Raw genomic sequence first — 22,092 nt, 5'->3', positions numbered from 1 at the left:
CCGTCTGACATTTGAATTAAACTGATTACGACGTCGGAAGGAGGAGGACGAGGTCAAGATGGTGGTGGTGGGGGGCTCTCTGCTGAGCGCTGGAGTTTGAAGTGGCTCCTCTCGGAACGCTTTATTATCGCTCTTAAACGCAGCGTGACCGCGCTGGCTTTTGCGACGCCAGGCCATTATTCCTTTTCACGATGAGCACCCTCGGAAACGTTAAGCTGGGATAACGCGATGAGGGCCCGCGTGTTAAATGGCGATCACAAGTTACAGCGCCTGCGGTGACTCTGTGAAATAAATTGGAGCTTAATTCTGTTGGTTTTCCAAAAGACAAATATTGTTAATCTGTTCGTCGGTGAGTTAGTTGGTTAGCAGGTTTAGCCATTCGGTGGTTAGCGTGTTTGATTCACTGTTGGTTTCGATGGCTAAGCTATACAAATACTCATATTTCTTTTTTTTTCTGTCATGTTTCATGCTCAATCGTGAAGTAAATTGGAGATTAAGACATGTTGGTATTCCAAAAGACAAATATTGTTAATCTGTTTGTCGGTGAGTTAGTTGGTTAGCACGTTTAGCCATTCGGTGGTTAGCATGTTTGATTCACTGTTCGTTTCGATGGCTAAGCTATACAAATACTCATATTTCTTCTTTTTTTTTGTCATGTTTTATGCTGAATCGTGAAGTAAATTGGAGATTAAGACATGTTGGTATTCCAAAAGACAGACATTGTTAGTTCGTTCGTTCGTAGGTGAGTTCGTTGATTGGCACGTTTAGCCATTCGTTGGTTAGCGTGTTTGATTCACCGTTCATTTCGAATGGCTAAACTATGCAAATCCTCTTATTTCTTCTTTTTTTTGTCATAATTCATGCTCAATAGTGAAGACTTTGATCGAGACTGACTTTTATTTCACACTCTCGCAACTTTGATGACGCCAGCCGGATCGACGACAAAATGGCTCCACTTTAAAAAGCAATCTGGCTTTGTAACCGCCGTTTACAGAACAATCAAATGGACCAAAAGAACGCTGATTAAAAAAAAGCAGCCCTCACTCAGTTCAATAGACGATTCAATGGAATCCTTTCATCCACTCTCTTCAGTGGCGCTGCGGCGACTGAGGCGCCAGCGTGGTCCTTGTGACCTTTCAGCGTTTGGCTGCTGATGCAGATGATGATTCCTCAGCGGGTGGAGGAGCCAGCCACATTTACGCCGGATGGATGGAGCTAGTTTGATAGTTAGAGCTAGGTGCACTACTAGGGGAAAGCTTTTGGAAGCAAAGTGGAAGCAAACCTGACAATTTGGTAACATAAAGTAGACAAGACTTTAGACCCGATGCAACCTAGTCTAAGTTGTGGTGCAGGTTGTGTACTGCAATTTTAGTGGAGTGTATGTAAACTGAATTTCTCTTCTGGAACTAATAAAGGAATCTGGTTGTCAGTCAGCACGGCGCCATTGATTACTTGGTCAAACTCAATTCGTTGAACTCATTCCCTAAGTAAACATGACTCAGTCTGCAGCTCATTCATAATGCACAGCGCCATTAATTGGCTTGTCATCTGCCGCGTTCCTCAAACATCGGTGGCTCATTTCAATCATTGCTGATGCAAATATTATCCAGCCTACATGTCAATTATTACACCAGGAACAAGAAGTCGTTCGTTCCCAATTTTTTGGTGAAGTTCATTTCATCATCCATTAGTTTGATGTCATGACAGTAAATCAATAGAATCCACGAAAATGTGCATCTTTTCAAATCCTTCAAGTCAACACCTTTGCTTGTGATGTGTTTACCGCTTCCTCCCCTAGCTGACACATGAAAATATGCGTAAGAGCCTCCCTACTTCTAGCAAGCATCGCGTTTTATTATGTATGCACGTGTACGAGGTTCTGACAGCGACCCACCGGGCTGCAGGGCTTCTCTTTTGACACATCAGCCTAGCCGCTTAAACCACGCGAGCCCACCAGCGCCGGCTCCCCCGACCTGTTATATTGCTCGTTCAGCCAAACGCTAAGCGTTACATGCTGTTGCGCCCGTGGCCTACAGCCGCCCGTCTGCGCTGACCTGCATTCTGCTGATGTTTACTGACATGCAGCGAACGACTTATCAGGATGTCCCCCCGGCAAGCTTCTTCCTGCAACCACCTCGAGATGTTTTGCTGCCTCCCGCTTGAACATAGAAGCTGCTTCCCTTACAGCTTGTCAATCCCCTGACTCTTTTTTTTACTCCACTGTGAAAGCAGAAATGAGTGGAACCAAACATCCGCTCCATTAAAGCACCAACAGAAGAAGAGTGCATATCTCCACCAAGGCCAAATCGTCATTCTGAATATAATGACATACCAGACGCAGAGGTGCTGGTAATGCCAAGACAAGATAAAAAAAAACCAAAAAAAAAACAGCAAATCTATCTGGTGGTTTGGTAAGTCACTACTCTGTGTGACTATGATGTAATAAACTAGCTAGCTAACGAAGGTCAAACATTTGTACGACAAAACCAAGCAAACTAGCTAGCTAATTAAAATAGTCACTAGATAACCCAATCTACTCAACAAAACATTGACTAGAAATAACTACTGTTGAGTGGAATCTTAGTTTCGAAACCAACAGATGGATGACACCACCTAATCTACAAGATAGTATGTCCGAGTAGACACGGACGCAAACACTCTAGTCATTCGCTAATAGCTCGCAAAATGCTAACACAAGCACATTAGCACACTCTCTTTGTAGATGATGATCCCAAGTTCTCGAGAGCCTTTCATTAAGTCCACAGCTAGTTCTCAGGGCCGATGCATCTGTGTGAGAATCATTCTGTATTCAGCCTGTCAAGAATGTCAGCATTTATCTTGTCAGTCAGGCAAAACAGAACAACAACATTCCGCTTAATACAAATAGACTTGGACACAAGTTTATATGTTTGCGCTTTCTCTTGATCTGAGGCCCTGATTGAGTACATTTATCAATCTGTCTCTCAAGTCAGTGAGTGCGGAATTTTGAGGTGTTGAAAGGAGAATGTTTGCCTTTCATAGTTTGGGTAAAATAAAACAGACAGAGCAACATAACAAAGGACTTTAATATATTTTATATTCATGGAGAGAAGGGAAATGAGGTAACAACGTACTGTAACAAAGAATATTTGGTGTTTATTTTTAGCTTTCATGTCAAAATAACGTCGGCGATGTCGTCGTATGTCAGTTTGCAAAACAACAACGCAGCCAAAAATGCCAACAATGATTTTCATTGCGATGCATCTCGCCCCCTCGCCGACTTTTTAATGACTTCCTCTGAGGTTAATTAGCACTTTTTGCACTTTTGTGAGACTGAGAAAACAAACTTTTCTTCCATGCAGACTTTTTGGTGTTTGTGGCAGGTGTCTTTGTGTTTTATTTTTCTTACGACGGTCACTTAGAGGTTGTTGCAGTAACAAACCTGGCCCTCCTGCTTGGCCATCCCTCTGCGAGGCACATCCATCACTCCTGACATCTGCTTTGTTGTGGTATTTCTGATCTGCAGATTTAAACGCTACATAAACTATGTTTACAGAGACTACACTGTGCTTTTTTTTTTTCCGCAGACAGATTAAAAAAAAAAAAATCACAAATACCGTATTGTAACTTGTGCATTCTGATGCTTTCCTACATCAAAATGTCACCGCCTTAACATAGAAGAACATTTAACGTAAGAAACACTAAAGAAACCAAAAAAAGACAATAATGATATTGTATTATTCTATGAAATATGTTTCGCTACAACATTTGGATGATGAATTAGCCCAAATTGTATACGTGCGTGCTCAAAAGTGTCGACTTGTGTTCAACAAACGTCTATGAGGGTCGTCAACACGGCCTCGGGCTATTGTCGTCTTAATTACGCCGCCCTCGTTATCATCGCCGCCATCATCGTGGTTGTTGTTGTCGGCGTCGTGTCTGACAACATCATTTTCTTCTGACTAACGACGTGCCGAGTCGTGTCATACATATTCATGAGCTTTGCTAGCGTCTGGCGCGGGAAGTAATGGCGGAATGATGACGGCCATTAGCTGAGTGGAACGATGTCTTCTCTATATGTATATTAAGGATTGTGGAAAACATTATTCACATGGTGAATTATTGCGTCGTTAACTGCTGCGATGCGCTACTAGTGGGTTGTCTCCCGAACATTTCATCTAAATTTAGGGGTGTTGATATTTGTCCAAGTACTTGAGTTAGTTTTATCCTTTTATCTGTCGTAAAAGGCTAACTTCATACGCAATTGAACCAATAACGTTTCTCAATCAAACTATATCAATGAAATTAATCAACTAACTTTAACTGAAGAATTTGAACGCTGATATTACAGTTGAACCGTTTGTTGCTTGAGTAGCATTAGCGTGTCGACACTTAACGCTATGAAAACAGTAGCTAGCACGTCAGTGACACTTCCAGGTCCCCTCGTGGTTTAAAATTGCTCATTTGAGTCCGTGAAAGATTGATGCAACCAATCTCAAGCGGTGAACTTTAACGGGGATCTAAACGCACGCCTATTCCGCATCACGGCTCTAAAAATCGATGCGGTGATGACACGCCATTGAATATGCTTTAGTCTTGTCGACTGGCATTCAATAAACGTTTGGCCCCACTGGTGAGAGGGGAAAATCCGATGAGACTTCCAGAGACGGGTAAAGGCTCAGCATGGCGTCAAATGACATTTGACTATTGATTTATATCCCATTTCAAGGCTGCTTTCTCTCGTCGATTCATCCTTTGTGACAGCGCTCTTGTATTGCTTTTCTTTTTCACGCACTTGACTGAGGTGACTCACACTAAGCTTGTCTTTTTGTTTCCACCTCACTGGAGCTCATACGTTCAACGTGGTTTTTGTTTCTTTATCTTTTACTGCGACACGTATTATTTGGCATATCGCAATTTTACAATATAATATATTTGGGCCAAGGTTAACATAGGCTTGTGCAATTTAGAATTGGAATCTTATGTACATAAACTGCTATCATATCTGATTTCTAAGGATAACGCCATAATCCATATTCGGGTCCAACACCCCTGAGTCTGATGGTCTTATCAGAAGAGCTTAAATGATCAAATGTATGTAGGCCAAGTACATTACTATAACTCACCATGAGCTGTCACTGTGTATACTTGTCAAGTGAGCCGATGATTGTTACATCGCGTTCATCCTGCTTATTGTGTCCGTCCTATGCCGTCCTATTATTGCGGCTCGGGATTTTTGCCACAGGGGTACATTGTCGGACTTATTGCCATCATTCCCTGGGTCTCATTGTGTAAGGGTTGGCGCGAAGGAGCCACAGCAGCAGCAGCAGCAACAACAGCAGCAGCCTTGTCGTCATAGTCGTCGTGCGAATGCATAAAATACGAGACGCATCCCCTGGGCTACATTGTTTACGACGCAGGGCAAACAAAGACACATGTGGGGGGGATTATTTTGGGATCACAAGCACACTTTTATTTTTATTTTAATAAGAAATGAAAGCAAACTGTATTTATCCAAAGGCAAAAACATTTGTGGTTTAAAAAGGGGATGAATTACATACTCCAAAAGGTTGCTTTAATAATGCATTATTATGCTTTTAAAGCAACCTTCATCTGACCATGAGGCTATATTTACAAAAAAATAGCTCGCTGAAAATCACGGAATAAATGAAAAAACGACTGAATATTTAAAAACAAATAAAAGTGAAGTGCTGATGTGAAATAAAATAGAAATGAAGGGGCCTTATTTTCCTGCCCAGCACAAGTCTAGTGCAAAGTGCAGTCAAGGACAAAGTGCAGTTCAACTGAGCACATGGCTGGAGGTTTTGTCTTTTCCTTTTGCTAATTTTGTAAGCGGACGAAGGCATAAAGGGGGCATTTGCCCCGATGTGGGAGTGAACGCAATCGACTTATCGATCAGTAAAGGATTTGCCATTACCAAAATAGAAATAGACTCACTGTAGTCCATGCTGAAAATCAATAACATCTAATATTGTGTCAGTATTTAGTCTGTACAGTTTTAAATTTTAATAACACATTTTCAAGACAACTTCAGAGTTCAGTGTCTTATAGATTTTGGAAAAGTAAAAACTATATTTGTATACTTTACAATTTAACCAAAATCTTTGCAAAAAAAACGTACAAGGGTTCCCACCGTTGTCAAATATCATGTTAGCATACAGCATACAAACATGTTCATATTAAAACAGAATGTAATTAGTATTGCCTATCCAATTATCAAATAATGAACCCCTTCGGAAGCGACACCATTGCAAAAGCTTTACATGGAGTTCGTTGAGCCTTTTGATAAAAAAAAATATGCTAACGTTTGAGATGAGGTCATTTTTCAGCGTGAGGGAATAAAGTGGCTACTCCCTCTTGTTACACGGGGCACTCAATTGATTTCCTGGACGGCCTCATTATTGGACTACACAAGAGGAAATAGGCTCTAGCGGTAATTAAAAAGTGATTTTTTTTTTCGTGGGGGATACTTTTGGTGTGCCTCATTAAAACCTCAGCGTTATCTTGTGAAAGGACAGCTAGGTAGTTGACAACACGGCGGAAATGAAGCCTCAACAATGGGAGGGCAGTCACGTTCAGCTCATCTTTTCTGTACTGAACGATAGCGGCTAATTGGCGGCGGGATCTCAAACGTCGCTCCCTCCTTCCCGATGGATGGTTGTGTGGATGAAAAGGTTAAGCCATTGTTAATTCCTCCCAGCTTCATCCTTCTTCTTTGAAAGTGGCTGTCCTGCAGCAGCGATTCACCAGAGGGAGGTTTAGCGAGCGGGATTAGCAGAGAAGGACGGTCAATTGAGTCATTCGCAATGTTCATTCATTTTTTATTTATTCCGTATGAGAAATTTAAGATTTATTCGAAATAGACAATCCATTAGCTATACTTGACCATTTTACATAGCTAAATAAGAAAACCTAAATATTAAGAAACAGCATTCTGTCGGTGCTGATCTAAATTGGGGTCATAATTGGCAAGAACTCAAATAATGCCTGAATGTATGAAAACAAATAGTTTAGTATTATGGAAATACAGTAAAACAACAGAAGTGACCAACTTTTTGTAACCTTTTAATTTTTCATGAATTTGGCGCTGCCCTTTCGAAATCTGTAGCGGCAGTCCCACAGCAGCAACCCACCAGAGGGGAGCTTTAGCAGGATTAGCGGCAAAGGACGTTCTGTTGAGTGGTGAGTGATCTTTGGCCAAACGTCATTAAAGATGCTAATCTCTCCTGTTGAACATTGTCGCGCTCCGTGAGGTGAGTTTTCAAAATGTTAATTACCAAAAGTGGCGGGCTCAAGTTCCGTGACTGGAGTCCATTAGCATAAAGCATTTGCACAGCTAACTAACACAACTACAGATACCGAGTACAAAATGGCCAAAATGTTAAATATATTGTTGAGACTGAGGAAATCATGTTATACTACTATTGTAAAGCCTAGATACTGTTCATTAAGTGAAACAAACAAAGAAACAAAGAAACAAAGAAACAAAGAAACAAACAAACAAACAAACAAACAAACAAACAAACAAACAAACAAACAAACAAACAAACAAACAAACAAACAAACAAACAAACAAATAGTCTGTTAGCTTGCTAAGCTAAAGATGCTAATTTGTGGTTGGTAACTTTGTATAGATTTGACCTACTTATAAATCAACAAAAACAAAAATCAACAGCCACACCTTTGTCTGTTCAAAATGTTAATGTTATATACGACTAATGTGAAGTGGTGATACTCTCTTTGTAAATGCCACTTCCCTAGATTTAGAGTTACTTGTAACTAGGTCAAAAATCAGTTCGTGACACTCATACTATCTATCATCGCTTTGTCAACATGACATCATGAGATTGCTGAGCTTTAACTTGTCTTAGGGCCTATCCAAAAAAACCACCAGTAAATAAAAGACAAATATTAGACTCACTGGGGATTGGTATATATTTTGTTTGAAGCCTACTGTAAATCTTTGCTCAGGGAAAACGCTAAGGACTTGCTTTGAGTCTTCGCCGCACGAGCCTGTCATCTGTGCTTACACACAAGAAGACACAACACGGTCATACGCGAATGGTGAGCTCCTCCTTCACCACCAAGCACCATAACAACAAGACACTCCAATCTGTCACTCTACAATGCAACCTGTGTCCTACAGGAGGCCAAGTTGTCATTTCAAGCGCATGTCCACAAGATAGATGCCCCCTAATTCTTCCCGCCCGAGCACCACCAAACAAATTTACGACAGCGGCCCCCGTGGATGAACGATGACACGGCCTCGAGAAGGAGAGGTAATTTGCTCTTAATGTAGTGCCGTAAACATTTATCATCAGAAAAGGGATGGAGGCGATTCTGATGAGTGTCATTCTGCCGTTGCACTACCTCAACGCGCTAAAGTCGTTTAAGTGACAACAAACAACGGAGATCAAAATAATAAGATACTTCAAATAAAATATACCACTGTTTACAATACTATTAAACCAAGGCACAGACTTTATTCTGTATTTGAAAAATCTCGCAGCCTATCGCCAAACAAGAATGTTTTTCAATTTATTAGCCGTCACTGGGTTGATTTTTATTTTTTTTTTCCAGGAACTTCAAGTCAGTCAAGTCAAATTTATTCATATCGCTCTTAATCACATCAATGCCCTCAATTCCCAAACATGAAGAACATTCCTAACTTTTTGTCTGTTTTTTTTTATCAAAATGCTAATGTTATGCTAATAATAAGAAGCCAGCAAGCTAAACTACAGAGGTTAATTCCTGGTTGCTAAATTCATATAGACCTACGTAAACTATGCGGTCATCTGCATACTACTCATTCAATCCGACAAAACTCAACAGATACACCAATTGTCTGCTTTTCAGCTTTTTAACCAAAACGTGAAGTGTTGTTTTTCTCTGTTAGCCCTCAAGGCACCCTTTTGTCAAGGTAAGTGACTCATATTAGCAGAAAAATGCTACTTTTTTTTTTTACCTTGAGCAAAAATAATAAATGACTCATGCGAGATTAATGCTACTTTTTTGACTTAAACAAAAACAATAAATTACTAATGCGAGATTTTCAGTACAAAAAAAGCCAAACAAAACCCAATATGATTGACGGTTTAGCATTGGGAAGCAGACAATAAAAGTGATTTGTTCCATTAGGACAACCCTTGTTACACTAATTAGCTTCACGAATTAGAAGCGTGGCTGTTTGCTCGTCCGTCAGCGTACATTTGTTTCAAATGAAGGAGCGTAATGCATTCAGTGCACGGTGAAGTAATTAGTAAAATGTCACCACTGTTGTCCAAATCCCTTTGCATTGATACGTTGACTACATCTACTTACTTTCCTAACCATTGCAATGTAACACTGACAAGTAGCTGTTTGTCATGGTCGGTTTTTCCAACATTGCGCTATCCAAGTGGAAATAAACGGACAAAAAATGTCCTTATTTGTTTCAGATGCAAAGCGGCATACTATGGGGTGGATGACTTTTGCAACAATTACTGAAAACGGAACGGAATCGGAGACTGTGACAGTGACAGCATCCCATCTGTCATTTACACCATCCAAGTGAAAAGCAATGTGAGAAAATGTTGGGCAAGTTTTGACTCTTGTGCCGAAGCAGACTGAGCTATTTTTGGCTATTCGTGGCTTGGCCATGATTCAATCGAGAGGTGTGACTCATTTAGATGCGTCACTCCGCTAATTGTCCAATCCTCCGATCGCAGTTTTGCCACAGTGGTGGTACTTTTTCTACATCCGCAAACATTAGCGCTTACTTAAATGACATCAGCAATAGATTTTCTTTTATATTTGACTCCTAATTGCATGACTCATCTGTTAGCCCCCCCTCCCATCCAACCATTCTCTGAACGGTTTATCCTGTTGAAAAGCTTCAGTTGAAAAAGATGAAGAAAAACGAATATCTCACCAAAGGCCAGAAAGACTGAAATGCAGACTGCTGTTAACTGTCCAACCTTGTGCTTCAATGTTTGAGGATTTCGACACAAGTCTTTATGACTTTAATAAGCCTTCTCTTTACTTTCCTTTTTTTTTTGTTTCCTTCTCACGTTCTGCACAAACCATAACATTTTACTGCTCTTTTTTTTCTTTTCCTTCTTTTACTACCACTGGGACAGAGTCAACGACGCGGCATCTTCAAATATCTCACCGTGTTTCATTGTCACTGACAATGACAACGGTTCAAATTCAGTCAGGGTTGCATGAATTTAGAGCCGTACTTAAAAAAAAAAAAAAGAAACCTTGTATAATCGTCATATTTCTTCCCCAAAAATTGTCAAAACATTAGGAATATTTATTTTAAAAAGTTTTATTCTACCAAGAAAATGCAAATATTATGATAATAAATTCCCAAGAAAAGTCAAAATACTATGAGATAAAAATCAGGAAATAAAAAGTCACATTTTTCCAACTGACAACAGATTCATATTTATGTTGTTCTAGGTTTGGACATTCTGGTCTGGTGTATTCAAATCCATTTGTTTCACAAGAAGCACTGAATGATGAGGTAAATTTCTTTGTTAGCTCAGCATGATAGTTCCTAGCTGTTTGCTTCTTTTGCACAGATTGAACCTTCCATTATTATTCTGATTTTCAAACTGAAATTATAAATTCTTCCAGTGAGCAGTTGTTGTACACGCATAAACAGAACAATTTTCCATTAGCGCCTGTCATCGCTCGTCAAGGCTGCGTGAAATGATTCCAAAGTAAAACACGGAATGTTGAATAATTACCGGCTGGCTTTTTAATAATGCACTCAACATTTTAATGCGCAAGACAGGCGAGATAATTTCCATGTGCTGACACCAAACGCATTGTGCCGCTGTTAATCAGTGTTCCTCTATGCAAATCTTAAGGAGAATAATGTGGGTTTTTTTTTCCAAAGGTGCGCTGCATTAATAGCCACTAATTGTTATGTAGATGAGCGCTATTATGTGTCATGGCTGTGAGCAGGAAAATAAAAATAAAATAAAATAAGAGATGCCACTTGCATTTTGCTAACCTTAGCGCAGGAACCCGGATTAGCGCCCTCGAGGATCGGATTTGGTGACCCCCTGCCTCAGAGCTATGTGGCGTTATTGTTTTGACCTTTGACCTTCCATCAACTTTTGCAATTATAGCAGCTTCTCAGATCAAGCAAATTGTTTCGAGTTATTCAACTGAAGGTCTCTTTTCTATCTCTACAACCATTGCTTATGAGGTGTATCATTTTTTTATGTAAATAAGTGCGTGGCGCTTGTGCTTCTTGACAGGTGCGTCCCGGTCGGTCAGCCCAGGCTCGGTGCACCAGCGTGCACACAGCTGGAGCGAGCTCTCCACTTCTCCCTCCAATCTGCTTCTCTCTCGCACCGCCCCTCCCGAGCTCTCAGCTCCGCGCCGCCGCGAGCATCCGCTCCGCGAGAGCAGCGGCAGACTGCGCTCTGAATCGGGACCGGATTGCACCTTTGGGAGACGATAAAAATTCAAAACAAATAATAATAATAAGGAAAAAAAAGTAGACGGAAGCAGCAGGAGTGGAAGAGGAGCAGGAAGGGAGGAGAAGGAGGTGCCGACGCCTGTGCGGACGTGCGCCGCTGGAGCCTGCGTGGCTGCACCGCCGCCCGCCCGTTGCCTTGTGACGCCGTCACCAGTGTTGTGCGACCGGAGTCCCGAGTATTCATTCCGGCGGCGGACATCAACGTGCGCTGACGTTGAGGTGAGTGACACGCGCGAAGGTTCTAACTAGTGTGGACGTGCAAGTCAATCAGCACGACTTTGTTATTACGGCTGACTTTACTTTGCACTATTGATGGTTTTGAACCATGAATGGATTTTTATAAAAATGACTTTAGTTTTTTTGTGGATGGATTAGATTATTACTGTGATAATCATTACTTGTGGCTATTCACTTAACTATTAATACTATGGATGACTTTTAATGGGTTTCCTTCTCATTATTGATGGCTTTAGTTATTTGAATGGTTTTAGTTACATACTAGTGTCTTGGCTTACTTATTACTAAGGATGGCTTTGACTCTTATGGATGGCTGTACTCTGAAAGGATTTTCTTTGGACTAAGAGGATGACTTGTAACTATGGAAGATTTTTTTCCAAGGAACGTTTTGTACGACTTATGTCCAAGCTGATGCCAGTATGCATATTCACTCTTTGAGTACTCTTTAATATAGACTTTTTTTTTTTTTTTAAACAAACACCTTTCCATATGACGTTAACGATAATTTACCGATGTGTTGAACCTCCGCAGTACAGCACATAAAAATAGAAGTACACATATTAAATACTTACGCACACAAAACTTTATCATTAGAATACTTGACTTCTGGTTGTCACCAACTCTGTCTTTTTTCTGTTTTGTGTGGCAGCACCTCCAAAATATTGAAAAGTGATGTGTCCATCAACTCCTTTGTAAAATTGTTGGAGTTTGCTTAGAAGCAGTCATGTCACTCTAAACTCAACCTTTTTTTTCTTCTTTGAGACATTTATTTTTTTCACGACTGTTTGGATTTCTGGGGCTGCCGAGGACCGACTCGCTCTGCCCTTTTCTCTCCACTTGAATCATAGACTGTAGTTGTGAGTTTTAATCACATGAAACACAAAAAGAAAGTCACACATCGACAAGGTCAGGCGTCCTCCTTCACAAAGCGACGAAGGAATTGCGTCATGTTCGGGTTTCTGCCGCCGGCCTCACCCCGCTCCCCCATAACCCCCCCCCCCCCCCCCCCATCTCTCCCAAGCCAAACAGTGGCTCATTACTTCCTGCCGGCCCACTAGGGGTCACCAGAGGTGAACCAAGCTTCTCAGAACCCTAGCTTGTTACGAGAAAGAGATCGTCTTTCCTTCCTTTCATTTCCTTGTTCTAAGGGGAAGAAATGTGTGTCAGCCCCAATTTAAAAAAAAATAGATATGACATTTGAACTCATCTATTTTGTCAAGCCTCTTTGACTGTAGAACACAAAAAATCCTGGAAAAAAATGACGCATCATGCTGACGAGCAAGTGGATGATCGCATCATTTGTTTTAATAGAGAGACACAATGATCCTTAGGGCAACAATTGGATACATGGAGTTCACATTGGACAGTTTTTGCAGTAATGCATCAAAGTATTGTCCGAGAGCCACGTCCTAATACTTTTGTTCATATTATATCTCTATTTAGCTTCAAGATTGTCTGTATATATGGCAAAACGACACTCGGATTAATATTCAAATTTGTCTCAAATGGTCATGAAAGTCAATTCAATTTAGCAGCGTTCCCTCCCTTTTTTTTTTCTTTTTCTTACACTTGCGCTCCCAACTCTCCGTAATGAAGTACATTTGCTATCCAGGAAAACTATACATGGTTTATCTTAATTAACTTCAGGTAATTCATTTATTTCATACTTCTATGCAAATGTAATTCTTGTTTTGTATTTAAAAAAAAATTGCTATCCACTCATTTGCGCAACTTACATTATGGTGATTGTATGAGTCTTTCATTGAATTTAATTAAATTGCATTCCTTTCGCATTCCATTTAAACTGCAACAGTGTGAGCAGACCTTGTCTGTGTCGGCTATCTTTCTATCTGTCTGTCCACTGTAGCCATCCATGAAAGGTTAGCCAAATGTTAGCAATAATGGTTGTGGTGCTTCTTGACAAGTGTTGGTTATCTGTGCTAGTAGGGGGTCATAAAGATCCCTATGACTCATTCCACCCACACATAATCAAATAAATGACGCTAATGCTCCTCAAGTATTTCTTCAACCTTGCACATGGTAACATTCTTAGAAAACCTCAAAATCATTAAGAATGTTTAGTGAACTTTAACCCACACAAGGTTAAAGACAATTTGAAAAAGCCTTCAGTAAAACTTTCATTTTGAAAAACATTATATCTCAGGTATTCAATGACATTGTTAGTTTTTTTGGAAAACCTCAAAGACAACTTAAAGGCAAAGATATCAACGTTAACGTCATGTTGTTTTGAAAACCCCAAAGGCAATTTCGTCTCCAACAAAGGTATTATCGTTTCTTTTTAAACATCAAAGGCTATTTCGACTTGTCAACATAGCTTAACGTTTTTTTTTTTAAACATCCAAGACACGTCAGAATCTTCTATGATCCTAACGTACGTGTTTTTAGGAAACAAGGACAATCTTGTCTCCGCTGAAGTCGATGCAAGACATTTTTTCGTTAACATAGCTTCCACTTTGTTTTTGCCTCTGTGTTGGACTTAGTGTGTTTTTAAACTACCCCAAACCCTTTGTGTCATTGAGGTTCAGTAACTCAATAACATTGTTCACAACAGCCTCCAAAGCACATTTATTAGCGGCGAAACGAGAGTTTTTCATTCCGCTAACTGATGAACAAACATTTTAGACGGCCTGTCGCTTCCGTTTAGGCAGCAATCCTCGCAAGCCTGCTTTGTACCTGGCGCTCGTTTGAAGCCGCCGCCACATCGCCTCGATCAATAAACGCCAGAGATGATGAGATAACGTCCCGCGTCCCAGCTCTCCCAAACCGCAACTCCTCCTCCGCTTTCCTCAGGTGGGCATCTGCATGCCGACGCCACATCAATGGCGCTCATGAATTATGGAGGCGTGTCCCGCTTCTGTCTGTCACCCGCAAGTCTAATTAGCTCGGCCTGACACTTCTCGTCATCATGTGCCAAGCAGAAGCTTGGGGGAGGTTTTGTTGTTGAGGCTGACCATGAGCCTTTCCATCAAGCCAAGATCCAGGTCAGGCTGCTTAGGTAGGATGGTGATCTTCATCTTCAGTGTCATCTTTATCATCATCATCTTAATCATCCTCATCTTCATCCTCATCTTCATCCTCAATCACAATTTTCATTCTTCAGTCAGCCTATGCTTTTCAATTATCTGAAACAATTTACCCTTAGAAGAACCAAATGCACATTTTTTTGTAACGTCAAAAACAATTTAAAATCTTGAATGAACCTCAATAAGTACGTAAACGTCAGATCTTTGTCGAACCGACCCGATTAATGTGATGTAATTCAATGTACCTCACCCAAAAATGCAAAAAAAAAAGAAAAAAGATTTTCCCACCCAAGGGTTTCTATTATTTATCGTAATTAGCTGTGTTTTTATTCCCATCGTCTTGGTTTGTTTTATGTAGAAAGGGAGTACAAAACCTCCCCCGGGGAGTGTTTACAAACGGGTAAACTCCCGAGCGGCCGCCAATTTGGTTGCGTTTGCCGTCATTGTTTGCTCAGGCTGATCAAGTGCCCGTGATGTGGCTCAGGTGATCCCTGAGAGGAAGCGGAGGTGGTGCGGGACGATGACGGGAGGGGAGAGGTGGGTCTCCGTCTGGTCAGCTGATAGGCGCTGAGGAGCTGGGGATTTATGACCCCAGCAGAACAAAACGGTGTCTGCTGAGGGCCGGTGAAGCATAAATCAGCCAGAAGTGGGTCAGGTTGGGTCAGTGACTGGCGGTAGATCTGCTTTCCCCTTATTCTGTTTCCTGAAGAAAAAGCCTTCCTCTTTAAAGGCTCTTCAACTCATCATGATGTAAAATTAATGAGGCTTCAGTGCATATATTGTTTATATGTCGTTGATGAATTCAAGATTTGTAATTTGCGTTGTTTTCCACTCCTGCCGCCGTCTGATCGCCGTTTCTTTTCCCCGATTCACTTTGGTGACTCGTCTTCCTGCAGGCTGCCTGAGCCCACGTGGAAAATTGATTTAATACGTGAGGATTAGCGTTGCTCGCTATAGGCGTGCGCGTTACATTACGATGATTAATCCGGTATCGACACGCAGGCGCGCACACGCATCCGCGCACTCGATTAAACAATGTTATCGGGCTAACGCAACAAGTTGGAATGCGAAGTTGAAACGACTCAAGTTGTGGAGATAAAGATTCGGCGGCGACAAGGGTGGGTCATGTGTGCGTCAGTTCTTTGAAAACAACAAAAAGACTTTAAAGACTGTCAAGTGTTTTGAGTCAAAAGACAAGTTAAGATCTAATATAGACTTAAGTTAATATCTAATATAGACTTTTCAAAAATATCAAAGCTGATTTTGAATTCTCCCAAGTTTTTTTTTTTTTTTATGAAGATCAAAGAATTTAATCATCACGAATGAATCGAAAACAGATATAAAGGACCACTGTTGTCAGTTTTGCTAAGCTCCTTTTTTGGAATTTGCCGTCAGAAAAGTCGTAGTCACGCCAATTTAGAGTCTTCAATGAAGCTAACATAGCATGTTTTTCGAATCCGAGAAAAAGCTTCAAGAAAAACATCACACAGAGATGCAAGAACCCCCCCAAATCAGAGGCAGACATGCTAACCGCTAGTGCACCATTCTGCCGGCCACATGCCAGGCAATACAAATACTGCAAAATGTCTGACTTCTAATGCTAATGAGCAACCCGCCAATTTTGGAGGTCGCGTTGCATTGCCTTCAGTCGAGACTGCGCAGGAAGTGAGTGGAAGCGGTAGGCGTGCGGTCCTAATGTTCTGCTCTTTGTGATGCTAATTTCCAGCCGGTGTGCAGTCAGATGGGAACAAGTTCCCCGCCACTTAATCCAATCGGAACATTTACAAGTTTATTGTGTAGCAGCCAATACACACAGGAGCTAACAGTTGTTTTTTTCTGTCTGGCTCGCAGATGAACACTTTAAAAGAAGGATTTTGTAAACATCTACAACAATTAGGTTTTAAGCATAATCCATTTCAAATCTTTTATCGTGAAAATTTTGTAAACGTCCAAAACGCAATTTGAAAAGACTATTTTGTCTACAAGCCAAATTGTTTCATGAATCTTTGTCAACATTAAAGACAAGAATTAACATAACATGCTTTGTAAAAATCAAAGAGCGTCTTTAATAAATCCAACATTGTGCTTGTTAGGTACAACAAGCGCCACAATTTAATCATCAATGAACAATATCTTAAACTTCAAAGACGAATATTTCTTCAGAAGTGTTTTTGCATACAACGGTCTTCAACCTTTGCTGAGTGAGTCATTTTTCTTTCTTCACAAGAGGCAAAAAGGTAAAGCTTTCAGAGAAAATACAAAATGCTTTTAGAAAAATATGAGGAAAACATTTCTTGTTGTTGTTGTTGTTGTTTTAGATTTTCTTTCTGCCATTTTCCTCCCCAACGGATCATAAAAGATTCCCTGAAATGTGCAGAATGCTCCTCTTTACCTTTTTAGCGGTTTATCTCCCAGGAGCCTGCTGAGATTTTTTTCTTTGTCTTTTTTCCCTCTCTTTTTTTTCTAAGCTCTTTGAATTCAACATCTGTTCTCTGGCTTCAAGTCATAGCTGCCGTGGAGTATGATAATTCCTCCCCTGACAACCTTGAATGAAGCATGATGTCTCGCGCCGTGCGCTACGCTCGTTAGCTCGCCGCTTAAAGACAACGACGGGAGATCACAACATTTTTTACGACTTCTTAGAGTTTCTTCCGCTCACATCTATTTCAAGACGTGACGTAAATGTGTAGGCTCGTTCCATCTCAGAATGGGGCTATAAAGGATGATGGTGGTGGACACGAGGCTTGGCTGTTAGCATGACGTATCATCCAATTGTAGCATATTATATCGCGTCATATCATGATTGGAATGAATGAATCATATGGGTTTGAATTATAATCGGAACTAATTGAACCATATATCAGGGGACCAAGTTGTATTGTATTTAATCGTAATTGGAGTGAACAATGTCAGCGCCTGGTGTCATAATAGGAGTAAGTAGTTTCTTATCATATGACATTTGATCATATACTTAGTGGAATTGGTTGTTCATTGGTACGGTCATTACGATTGGAGTGATGGTATCATAACCGGGAGTCAATCGTTTTGGATTTTTTTCATATTGTACAGTGCATTGTGTTGTAATAGATAGAAATGATATCGCAGTCAGTTGCATGCTATTGCATCATCATACATCATGTTGTAAATCGTATCGTAACGTGACTGGAATCATATCGTGTCCTGCATTGCATTAAAATTGTTGTCGTTCGTTCCACATCGGATTGTCATTTCATAACTGGATTGAGTCGTATTCGCGTTTGAATCGTATCGTATGATATAACTAGAATGAATTGTACGGAATGATGTGGGTTTTTTTTTTAATCTTTTACCGCATTGTAATGGAAACGATTTACGTCCTTCACATTTCACAATGCCTCAGAGGACTTTTTTTTTTTGCATGCATTAATTCCAAGATGAGACACAAACGTGAACACTGTCTTTTTCAATCGTGCTGTATTGCATCGTAAGAAGCGTTATCTATCGACTGGCTCAAACCTAGCTGGATGTGCAACACGAGCATTATCTCCAAATCATCAAGAGGCAGCCGCTCGCCGCGACCTTGCCCAGTGCGGCGCCGTCGCACCACCTGGACGTCGCCAACAAACGTGCGCTGATTGCCGATTGGCTTATCGCGGGTGAAATTCCTGGCGAGCAAACGCGGCCTCGGCGGCGTGGGAGATTAGGCGGGGAAATTGACACTGACAGATCTCATGCATTACGGCTTCCTGGGAGGCAGCCGGGGTCCCCGACGAGGCGGCAGGTAGCGCATCCCATCAACGCCGCGCCGCCTTTTCCTTTAATACGCCTGCAGCGCGTTGGCAGGATGAGAGCCCCCCCCCCCCTCGTTCGCCTGCCCGCTCGCCTCCTTCTGCGACGGAGATAAGGCCAGGTGTGCTCGGAGACGATTCATTGGACTAATGTGTTTACGGCGACGGTAATGAATAGAGTGCGAGTCATTAATTTGAGCTCTTCCAGCTAAATAACAAAGCAAATATGGGCAAAACTGTTTCATTTCCCTTTGGAACTGGAAGCAGCTACTTGCCCACCTCCATGCAAACCCCCCAACAGCTTCCACTACTGCATCTGCGCTAATGAGATAAAACCAGCCTGCTTTGATAAGAACTCCTACTTTGTTGTTTTTGATCTGCCTTGCTGGTAAAAACCAAGGACGGAATGAATGTACGATCCAGCGATTCCATATGTTTCTCAGCTTTGGTTTTTTTTTCCCATGGGATTTTCTTGCGAGCATTTTTTTATATGCTACAAAAATGGATGAATTGCAATTATAAACGTCATGGTCACTCTAGAATAAATTGTAAGATATCATTCAAATATTGGAATATTAGCTCCAATAAATGCCTCACCACATCTGCAATCAACTAACATTTCCTGGGATTCTCGACTTGAGTAAGCAGATGAATTGTGTTGGATATTTCGTTCTATTGGACACTGAAGGGTGCTCAGGGGGTTGCCTGGCAACAAACCGTGCCCCTGGCAGCGACTTTTGTGAAATGCGTAAAGTGTCAATTTTGGGAGTGTTAAAAGTGTGACCCCCCCCCCCCCCCCCCCCTCAACTTTGATGCCCTGTCCTCTATTGAGCATAGAGAGAGGTGCTATAAGATGCCCGAGTGTAATTGACTCATCAGTTCTCTCCTCATCTTACTGCAAAATCAATTATTGGCTATTCAAAAGCCCCTTTTGCCGATGTACAAAAGCTTGGAGTACTTTGGCCAGGATAGTGTGTTGCTAAATCGACACGGTCAGGGAAGAGGTCAATCATAAACATTGTATTAAATGGATGCCTCTCAAAAGAAAGCAATCTAATCTTTGGAAAGGGTTAAGTCATGCGAGAGGTACACCGAACGCTTTGATTAGTCAGCGTATTATAATAATAAAATGGTTCTGATGACGTTTATGTTGCTGTTGGTGGTTATGACGAGTCGTTCAATTCGTTTGCGGTGGGTTAGGAACTGAAAAGCTAAGTGGTACAGAGAATGAATGAGGATTTTTATTTTGTAATTATTTATATTTTCACTATTTTGTTGTTTTTGTTTGTAAGCATCTTTTCAATTTTTTTTGTAAATATTCTTTAAAATTCTATATTGATTAAAACGACACTTCTTGCGTACACAGTCATCAAAAACCAATCACGGGCTCATGACGCCATTGCTTCCCTTTGTTCATCATTTTGTTTGATCAGAATTTGATCAAAACGACATTTCTACCTTGGTGTCCATGCGAATGCATGGCGATGGTCTTAACCCACTTTGAGTGCCAAGATGCATAACAAGCTGTAGTGTTGCTCTTTGGAGAGTGACACGAGAAAGGCGGAAACTTGAAAAGAGGCCGGGAGCGCTAATGAGCCTTATTTTAAGAAACACAACACGCCTCATGAATATTCAACAGCTTGTCTCCTTGATGAACCGCAGCCACAACATGAAGTGAAAAAAAAACACACACATAATGTGCAAAAAAATAAAAATCATGCTGCTGCTAATGATTGACGCGTTCACGCGGAAACTTTGTAGTGCTCCGGCAAGTGTAAACAGAAGTTTACCTCTAACTAACGCTGTACCGAAAATCCCCGTGAAGTAAAAATAAATACAGCTTGTAAATTTGGCACACCACAGAGCAGACTGTCTGCTAAATTTGAATTCTTTAAAAAAAAAAAAAAGCCAAGTACATAAAACGAGGCTTCAAAACCTGCTCTCACAGAGCTCAAATGTAATTTACAAGCCTTTGGTGGCAGGCATACAGCCACGCCACAAGAAGGCGCTCTTTTTTCCCCCCTTAATTAGATTTTCTGTCTTTCTCTGTATGACAGGTGTTATCGTGGTTGACAATAAGGCGCTCTAAATGAAGTCCAGTACGCATGCTGGGGTATCCCCATTGAGCCCCTCCAGCGTTTTATTTGATATTCTAAAATAAAATAAAAACCATTAGGCCTATAGGACTGAAAAAAAATTCTGTAGCAGTTCGCCTGTCAATCTTCCACTGTGTCACGCTGCTCAAAGCCGATTGGTCGCCGCCATTGCCACGTGTTGTTTTAATAACGCTGCAATCTCTCTCTTTAGTCCCCAGCCGTATATCTTCATGTCGCTCTGCGGCTGGCCGTATATTTCGGTTATGGCGCCGGCTTCATCACCCTTCAGCGTCAACGGCCTCCCGTAAATATCCGGCGCACAATTAGGCCGGCGGGACGCACGTACGCACAACAAAACGAGTTAGTGAGGGCGGAGCGCCGAAAGGAGAAAAAAAAACAACAACAACGTGGCTTGCGTTCAATCACCGGAGACGGAAGCCCTGAGGAATAAAGGGAAATGTGCTTTCAGCAGTTAGCAAACATATTTTTCAAGGTTGTGTTAAACATATAATCATATCAATATAATATCTAGTATTGGGGGGAGGCTCGGTTGCAGTTTCCGCCAGTTCTGAGTTCCTCCCCCACGTGCTCCTCCTTTTGATGTCTTGGATGCCCTGGCTACAGAGGCGTTGCTACACTAAAGGAAGGGAGATAGTGGCTGTAGTAACGCTGATTAGAAAAGGAATGTAGTGTAGTGTGAATTGATCTTCTCGACCCCCACATTGGGAGTGCAGAGTCTGCTTTCTTCCCCCAACCAGTTGTCCTCTCCACAGGTGGCCGACTCCTGCTAAGTTTAACTTCTTAGTAAACTAACACAACACATAATAATAATAATATCTAACCTTACTTAAACCTTTCAGCACATATTAAGTAAATGTAAGGTAACTGATATACAGTTCCTTAAACGAACATTGAGTAAATATGGGATAACTTTAATGTGACTTCTTCAAACTGTATATAACCAATTTTGATCATCTACAATCTATGAATCAAAGCTACAGTTAACTAAAAGGAATGAAGTCCCTTTAAACTGACAAAGAACATTTCGCCTATGCAAAGAAGCTCTGCTCATTGTCATTGAAGACTTCTTACAAAACAAACACAAAAGTAACATAAGGACAGGAAGGAAACATAAGGCTGACAAGGATCAAAAGACATTCCTTGAACCAAATAGAAAGCATTTAGTTTAAAGGAGAGTCGTAAACTCATAAAGATAAGGCCTCCTGGTCTGGCAGGCCAAGGCTTCCCCCGAGATTGTTCCAACAGAGTACCAGACGATAACACCTCGAGGTGGGTGAGGAGCGAGAACAAAGAACAATACCACGTCCAGGTGGTTGGGCTTCGAGAGGAACACCCCCAACTCCTGACCACAGTGATGACACCTCGACGGGGAGGAGATGACCATCGACCAATCATCACACAATGTTTTGCATGCTTTAATATTCATATTGTGTTTCTTTAAAACTGGGCAA

General features: G+C 41.2%; 1 protein-coding gene across 3 annotated transcripts in view; it reads left to right on the top strand.

Annotated features, from left to right (window-relative positions):
• The first annotated feature begins 10,451 nt into the window (after positions 1–10,451).
• mgat4c (mgat4 family member C) overlaps positions 10,452–22,092 on the top strand; it is a 45,298-nt gene continuing 33,657 nt past the window's right edge. The window contains exons 1-2 of one of the 3 annotated variants that reach the window (XM_085915372.1): positions 10,452–10,507; positions 11,253–11,695. The gene's annotated coding sequence lies outside the window, so the exon portion shown is untranslated. Of the gene's footprint in view, positions 10,508–11,252; positions 11,696–16,313; positions 16,436–16,843; positions 16,995–22,092 lie in introns of those variants that run through there. The other 2 variants (XM_085915374.1, XM_085915373.1) reach the window with 2 other exon arrangements.

Source organism: Syngnathus leptorhynchus, chromosome 6 (genome assembly GCF_054491065.1).
Source record: "Syngnathus leptorhynchus isolate UIUO chromosome 6, UIUO_Slep, whole genome shotgun sequence".
Taxonomy (NCBI): domain Eukaryota; kingdom Metazoa; phylum Chordata; class Actinopteri; order Syngnathiformes; family Syngnathidae; genus Syngnathus; species Syngnathus leptorhynchus.
The sequence above is the reverse complement of the archived record's forward strand: the minus strand, read 5'-3'. Positions and strand labels throughout refer to the sequence as shown.